Below are 8,809 nucleotides of genomic sequence, written 5' to 3'. Positions count from 1 at the left end.
ACAAAGTACCCTTTATTTTTTATGTAGAATCCGAAAAAAATATAAAAAAGTGTTTTTCCATTTAAAAAACAAAGTTGGTGTCTGGCCAGGAAAAGTGGAACACCCTGTATAGTTGAATATATTTTTAATTTGTACATTCCGAGAAATGTGGCAACACAGTAAAAGAAAAATCCATATATTCCTCATTTTAACATAGATATTGGACTTTCCCGCACTAGTGGGACACGCTGTATACGATGCTATGTGATTGCTAGCACAGCTAGCTACCTGTCGGATGAAGAACAGAGTCGATAGAAAGGAAAGTGATCAAAGGTAGTGCTTCAGAATTAGAACAGAAAATAGCAAAATCAGGAAAAAGCTGTTGAAGAGAAAATTGTGGAGTCAGAACCTCCGCACACCGTTCGAGGGCATCGACATATAATACGTGGCATAAAGCATGCACTGTTCAAATGTTCCTTATAAGACAAGTGTTTAAAGCGATTGTATTTATGAAAGTATAATACAATTTGATACATGTAGTATTATACTGTGATACGATGTTATTGCAGCCAAAATTATTTTAAAAAATATACTGAAATTAATGAAATGTTAATTTTAAAATGAAAAATGATATTAAAAATGTCATAATTTATCAAAATGCATAAGATTGTTATATGCGTTGTGATGCAAAGTATAAATATTTTATTGTTTATATGCTGCTATATATTTTACTTCTTGTATTGAAAGTTTATCATACTTTATAGATAAAAAAAGATTTCAATACAACTTCATTTGAAAATTTCCCATTTTATTTTATTATTTCAAATTTAAATACACAAATAAACGAGAGTTGAATGTAATCCATTTCTAATGACTAAGTTGTGTATCGAAACGTTTATTTAAATTTCCCGCCACCTATCCTCATTCATACTCTATTGCGCTGTTGCAATCACTTCTTTGCGTTCATTAGTTGGCGGATGTCAAGTCATAACTTTTAATGTTTGATAATTTATTTCTCTGTGAAATGTGCGGTAACCTACTTTTTTCTTTCTCTCATCTACTAATTAATGATTTAGGTATGTGCCTATATTTTTTTCGTATCACCATTTGCATTTTTTCCAACCTATGTTAAATATTCAAATATTTGGCATTAATTAAAAACAAAAACAAATCGATAAATAATTCGAAAATAATAATTTACAGATTTTAATTTCACATTGCAAAAATAATATATCTCAATAATACGAAATTGGCCGTATTTTTTCGTAGCACTCAATCCTCTTTAAGCGCCACCACATTACACTCAAACTGTGCAAGTTCGCTGGGCAATGGATTGGATATGGCTAAGATGCAGCGTAAATTGAATATTTTAAGTTTTTTTAGGGGGATTCATGAAATGAAGTTAATCAGTACAAACATGCTGGGGAAAGTAACAATCAGTAACGTCACTAAAATTAATTTTTTTAATTAAATAACATTAGTATTAAACGTACGGCAGCAGCACGGGTGTTATAGGATAATAATACCTCTTCGTCTGTTGACCATATAACACTCTAGTTACCTTAATTACTATAATACATGTTTCGTAAATTTTTTGTTTTCGACTTTCTATGCAAGCCATTAATTAATAATAAAACTGTGTGCTTGCTTGTTTGCTTTTAAGTTTCTTATTCATTTATTAGAATCGTAGCGAAGACCAAATTTATATTTACTTTAAAAAAGGAATATGTGTTACTTTAGACCCGATTTGATGTATAAGGTGAAAGTGTAAAGGTACCTAAATTTAGGTTAATAATAAAAAAAAGAATACGAGGAATTTATTGTTTGCATAAATGTGTTTTTTCAATACAGTTATGTCATATGCTTCCAATGTGCTTCCTTAGCCTTAAATGGGGATCTTTGACCTGCGCTTGCTGTTTTCGGTCTAAGCTATGTGGGGGCGAAACCGCTATCGGAACCCCTAGATCCGCATTGGTTTTGATTTCGATTATTGTTGCCAGTTCTAAAGCCGCTTCGGATGGACCTACGTCTCAGATATTGATTGTTCCCTGGAAGCATTGGATGCGACTAGTTACAAAGGCCACTACGGCACGTATCAGAGGCCCACCTATATCTGAGCAACAGGGCTGGACTAGGAGTTCTGATAGTGGTCTGCGTCCACACAACCTAGCCCGAGATCAACAAGTCTGTTACTGGCGGCGACAAAGTACATAGGCCATGCGTAATGACCCGAAAAAACACTTAGTACTTTAAAGATTTCTGCGTACATTATGTTAGGTTAGGTTAAGTTTCTGTTGTTCAGCATTAATTTTAAACAATGTACAATCCGTGCGATATTTGTTGTGATAGAATTCCAAGAAGCCCCTGCGTCACTTTTTTGGAATTAAACGCGTGAGGTAAAAAGACATTGGCGGCGTGGCGTTCACCGTAGCAGCTTGCAGTGCATACTGTGTTTTGCAGTTACGAAGGCGTGTTTCTTCGTGTTGTCTTGGAATTCTATCTCGACAAATTTCGTAGGGACTGTAGTTAATGTTTTTTAAAGGTACAACAAATTTTGATCGTTGATAGTATCCGCGCTAAAATCTTATAATCGTAGGTACCCTCTAAAATGCTTTTGAAAACCCTTCAAAAGCTATCCAAAATAAAAAATATGTATGTGTTTATTTTGCTCTTCTTATTCAAAGTGCAATTTTCATATAATATGATAGACATGTCAAATTTTACCTTACAATTGGATGAAGCTGAGATTAAACTTATCAGAGTAATTTTTGTGGGGGTTGTTCTTAATCAACCTTTGTTTTTTTTTTCATTTTAATTAATAATTGAATTATATGAATGTCATAGTTGGTATCTTTCAAAGGCAGTTTTTGTCTCTTAAAATTAACTTATGCGACTTAAATTATTGATGTTTCAAATTCCATAAAAACCTGTCGCTTTACCCAAACTTTTAGAAAATGTGTTGGTATGCCAGTGATATTTTTCAACCACATTTATTTACAAAAGCCATAGATATTTATATTTCAAGTTCAATTCTTTTCAGAACGTCCTATTTATTATCATTTTTAGAAATAAAGTCGTTTTCCCAAAGTGAACAGATTATAGGTAATAATAAAAATATTAATTAGTTTTAAAGGTATTTTATGTAGGTACGTCCTTTTCATTCTTGGAATTAAAGAATTTGGACGCATCAGGTATATTGTCTCAGGTATTGTCAATATCTAAGTATACTCTTGAAGACAATATAGAGCTGAACATAATAGTCAGTGGTAAAGTAAAAAATCTGTAATATTTTCAAAATACCAGCCAAACAGGATGTTCAGTTTCAACAAAATAAATATTTTTGTGATCCTAAATAAGTGGATCTTACATCACAAATTGAGGGAAAAATGCATATAAATATACCTTTTATATGTTTCGTTTTCACGATACAGAGTGTTCAATTTTGAAGAGGGAAATACTTCTATAGACCATTGCTGATCTGTTTTGAATTGGATGTGAGAGGGGACAAGCAAATTTTTTCTGGATTACCTTCAGTACAAGTTACAACGTTACAACTCACATAATAAAACTGTAGATCCCTGTGGCCGTCCTAATTAACCGATTTCAATTTTTTTTGAGACCATTTGAAAGGTTGAGCATGTGAAAAAATTTTCAAGGATCTACATGCTTTATTTGGAGCTATGCAACATTTTGAAAATTCGAAAAATTTTTTTCAAAATCTTTTTCAAAAAATTATTTTGCGAAAACTATCGAACCGATTTTAATGAAATTTGGTGTGTTGTATTATAATACTCTGAAGTTTTTTTTACCAAAATTAGAATGCCCTCGGAGCAATTAAAATATTTAAAAAAAAATTATCCAAAAAACTTGATTATTTTGCCTTTTTTTCATCAATTATTACTATTTTGCAACATCGGTAATAAATTTAAACATTTAACTTACAGTATATTGTGCAAAATTTAATTCTAAAACTTTTTCCTTTTCAATATTCTTCCAAAATGCATAGCTTCCAAGATATAAGTATAAAACTCAGGATTAAATAGGTATTTTTTTAAATTTTTTAAATATTTTTGCAATTTTGAAAATGTTCCGGACATCGCCCAGATCTAGGGATCTACACTTTTATTATGTGAGTTGTACTGATGATATTCTAGCAAAAATTAGCTTGCCCCCTCTTATATCCAAGAAGTGGATATTTCGACATGTCCGCCCTGGTCTATTATGTTAATTTCAAAAACTAGTTTTGCGATATTATTCTTGATACGTTGTATATTTGACTTTTGATTTTCTACGCAAGGAGGTGCACAGCGTGGTTTATTAGCTATTCAATGAAGAAAAAATACGCTATAAAAGGATATTCTTTTTGTTAGGATTCAACTTTTTTAAATAATTAAACAGAAATAATAATAGTTAATTCAGATAGTCACATTACGTTGATATATTATTTGCAAGGCTACAATTACTTGTTTTTTATTAACACATAGCCTTACTAGATATATATGAGGCAAATACAATTGATTTGAGCAATGCATCACAACAACTTCCGTCAAATATGACGGATCATGTTCTTCAACCAAATTTAGGCATGATTATATCTTAATACATATAAATGTATACCCCTAAATTCGTCGTATACAGGGTGTTAAAATAAAAAAGAAATGTTATCTCCAAACTTCATTTCAACAAATGTAATATTGAAATGAAATTTTGTCACTACAATACCCCACCTATATAAATAAAATAAGAAAATGTACTGAAAATTGTACTGAGGCACGCCACCTTAAACACCTTTTGCAAATTCACATTTCAAAAATAAAAAAAAATATTTTTTCCAAATGGCGAACCATAATTAATTATAATACTAAATCTTCTACAATTTTATAGCCATGCCACAGCTTTGATTTGAGATTTGATTCTTTCGCACTGAATGTAATGTATTGTATACACACGAATTTGTTTAAATATATTATTCATTTGTTCGAGACATATTTAGAGATAACATTTTTTTTTGATAACTTTGAAGGCTTGTCTCAAAACGAGTGTTATGGCAAGCACTTATATAAAAAAACTGACAGAACAACTCATGATATTGCGGAAAGCAACTGCTTTGCGGCCTAAATGCCCCGACTAGCAATATCTAGTAAGCAGCTAGAATTATTTGTCAGCCGGACCACCAGTCATATACTGGTTCCGAACTTATTCGTTCTCATCAGTAACCATAAATAGGACAACCAGCCTATTTTTTCGTGTCTTAACTACAGACTTGCCTATACAGGGTGGTCCGAATTTTATGCAGGAAACTTCGAGCTTAGATAGATCTCTTTAAAATAATATGAGTTTGCCTTATAAACATAGGTCTGTATCGGCCTCGTTTTAGAAATACAGGGTGTTGAGGTTTTAAAAAAATTGATTTTTTGTTTATATCGCACACTACCTCACAGGTGGTGTAGAAAGGAGTGTAAATAATTTTGTTGATGTGCTTACAAATTGCACTTACTTTTAAACATAAACAAGTATTCTTGTAATATTATCGTTAGAAGTGTCTGCCACAAGGGGATTGTATTAGTATGAATAACTTGAGAACGGTGAATCTTAGGGAAAAAAATAAAGTTACCATTTTTTAAGTATTTTGTGCATTAAATATAAATGAGTTATAATGACATGTAAAAAATGCAGTGGCGTAGGTTTTTTGTAAAAAAAGGGGGGTGACCCATTCATTAATGAGAGTTGCGAGTCGAAAATACATCAGAGTACATCTACGGATTGTCTTTTAAATGATGGCACAGGTGGTATGTTGTTCGTATTTTACATTATACGTACCAAATTTTATTGAGATCGGTTAATAGATTCCGGAGATATAAATAAAAATTCTATTTTTTTTGACCACTTCAACACCCTGTATCTCTAAAACGGTGCCGTTCCAGACCTATGTTTATAAGTCAAATACATATTATTTTAAAGAGATCTATCTGCCCTCGAAGTTTCCTGCATAAAATTCGGACCACCCTGTATAGGTGAAATGTAGCATTACTATATTATTACATCTTAGATACACCCACTCCGTGTAAATAAGACACCAAGAAAATAACTGGGTCACTTACGCCAAACTGATGAGAACCAATAATTTTGAAAACTATGTATATCTGGTGATTCGGCTGACGAATGATCCTACTGTTTACTAGATGATAGGTATTATTCAGTGTTGATCGATGGATTTGTCCGCAGTGTAGTTGTTTTCCGCAATATCATCGGTTTAAAAAAATATTCTTAATTAAATGTATTTTATGATCTAAAATGTGTATTGTTGTTTTTGAACATATCACAAATTATTTATTTATTTCTATTTATGGATTTCAGGCAACATTACATTTAAAATCAATTTTTGAGACCAAAAGCTCCTCTCTATTTAAAAACCAAATCGATCGACCAATAATTTTTCTATACCTATGTAATATCTAATTATTTGCTTTGGTTTTGTCTGTATTCACTTTCACTTATTTTGCAAAAATGTACGTTGATTTTTAAATCCATAAATTTGTTACTCTTTTTCCCCCGCTATCAATACAACGAAATGAAGTGGAGAAAATATCTGTAAGTTTCGGTCCAAAATGCGGACTATTCTTTGTCTACACGATGAACATTTGAAACCATCAGGCTTAATCAAGACATATCCGTTTTCCGTTTCACCCGCCATCCTCCCCTCAGTAGTACAATAACACCTCCATTACAGTCGAATTACAAAAATTCCTATTAATTCATAAATCTTTCCAGCATTTCGTCTCGACGCAACTCGGCGCGTAATCCCATGTAAAAATGGCATTTAATAACCATCACGGCTTCTCCCCTGATAGGAATTTCATCTAATTACGCACCCCCTAATATGGGGGTGAGGCGCAGCCGTCCCGGACGCGCGAAACCATTTTTGTGACTCCCACGACTGCAGTACTGGAAAATTTATGAGATGAGGTTGTTGAGTAAAGAATTTCGTTTTTTTGCAACTGAAAATGAACACCTTTTCTAATAGGATAACAATTTTGTATTTACCCTCAGTGTACTGATATAATGCTGCGAATGATGTTCTTCAAAAACTGCATTTGCAAGACTAGACATTGTATAATTGGCCAATCAATAGAGCAAAAAAAGGTCATATCTTGACAAAAATACTAACAGCGTACCACCTGTGCTCTCCTTTAAAAGACAGTCCGTAGATATACCTTGATGTGATTTCGACTCGCAACTGTTATTAATTAATTTGTTATTAACATTTTAATGCAAAAAAACGTTTTTTTTTTAGTTTTTTGCTTATAAAACCAAAACCACTAGAGCAATCTCAATTCCGTAAATGGAAAAGTTATAGGAAATTAAATTAAAGTAAATGAGAGCTCGAGTGATTCGATCGCGCCGAGCGCGCTTGAGCGGGCGAATAGTGGGGGAAGGAGAGGAAGCACTCGGCCGTTTACACCGATGTTCAAGTGCATGTTTAATCCAATTCGCTGCATTTTAACGAAAATTTGAAATATACGTTTTATAGTATTTTACTTCTAGTTTTGAAAACCGGTATTAGAATTAAAATTGGACCATGTTTAACGCAAGCAGACTCTCGGCACAAATATGCATAAAAAAATTTGAAATTGCAATTGCACAAAAACTAATCGTCCAACAGTGCCTTTTGCACACTTAAAGTTGATATAATTATCTACTCTGTGCCAAATTTCAGCTCTTATTCTTCATAAATGACAAAGTTATGAATATTTGAAGAAAATTCCGAATTTTCCGGTTTTTCCCCGGTTTTAATCAACCGATCGAATCCTCTCAAGTTCTTTGAAATTTAATTACCTACAACTTTTCCATTTACGGAATTGAGATTGCTCTGGTAGTTTTGGTTTTATAAGCAAAAACCTAAAAAAAACACGTTTTTTGAACTAAAATGTTACTAACAAATTCATTAATGAGAGTTGCGAGTCGAAAATACATCAGAGTACATCTACGGATTGTCTTTTAAATGATGGCACAGGTGGTATGTTGTTCGTATTTTNTAAGTAATCAAACTACAAAGTTCAATTGTGGAATTTACGTTTACATATTATCGTCTGTTTCTTGGTATTCATGTTTATTAAATAAAAAAATCTCTAAAACGTTAAGGAAAAAGAACCCCGCACAAAATGAATGGAAATTGGGTGCCGCTAGATTTGGCTGGAATTGTGATATGTTATAGTTCTCGACATTCTAATGAAAAGTTGTTACGGGCCCAAAGTGATCCTACAGATAGTTTCAGAGATATAGAGGGGGGAAGTGTGTGATTTTGGCTGTAGGACTGAGTAAGCTTCACGAAGTTTCAAGTGGATGAATCCAAAAACTGAGGCATGTAATGAATTTTTACCAGTAGGTACAATGCTTTTGGGATCGCTGATTCGGGGATAGTTTAGCTATCTAAGGTCACCTGGAGATCAGGTAAAGGTCGTTTCAAGATCAAACTGAAGAAAAGACGTACTGAATTTTGACCAGTGAGTGTATAGGGTTTTGGGCTCGCAGAATCTGAATCTGGAGATAGCGTAACCCTAAAGGTCACCTTCAAGTCAATTCAAGATCATTTCAAGATCAAACTAAAAAAAGGCTTCTATTGAATTTCAACCAGTGCGTATATAACTTTTTTTGGGGGGACTGAATTCGGGGATAGCTTAGCCCTACAAGGTCACAATTAGGTCAAGTCAAGATCATTTCAAGGTCAAAGTAAAGAAAAGGCTTTTCACGAATGTTAACCTGTAAATATGTATGCTTTTGAGGTCGCTAAACCTGAATTCGGGGATAGCTTAGCCCTATAAAGTCACCT

This window comes from Anoplophora glabripennis, unplaced genomic scaffold, assembly GCF_000390285.2.
Source record: "Anoplophora glabripennis isolate ALB-LARVAE unplaced genomic scaffold, Agla_2.0 scaffold7, whole genome shotgun sequence".
Lineage (NCBI taxonomy): Eukaryota > Metazoa > Arthropoda > Insecta > Coleoptera > Cerambycidae > Anoplophora > Anoplophora glabripennis.
This window is presented reverse-complemented; position numbering follows the sequence as displayed.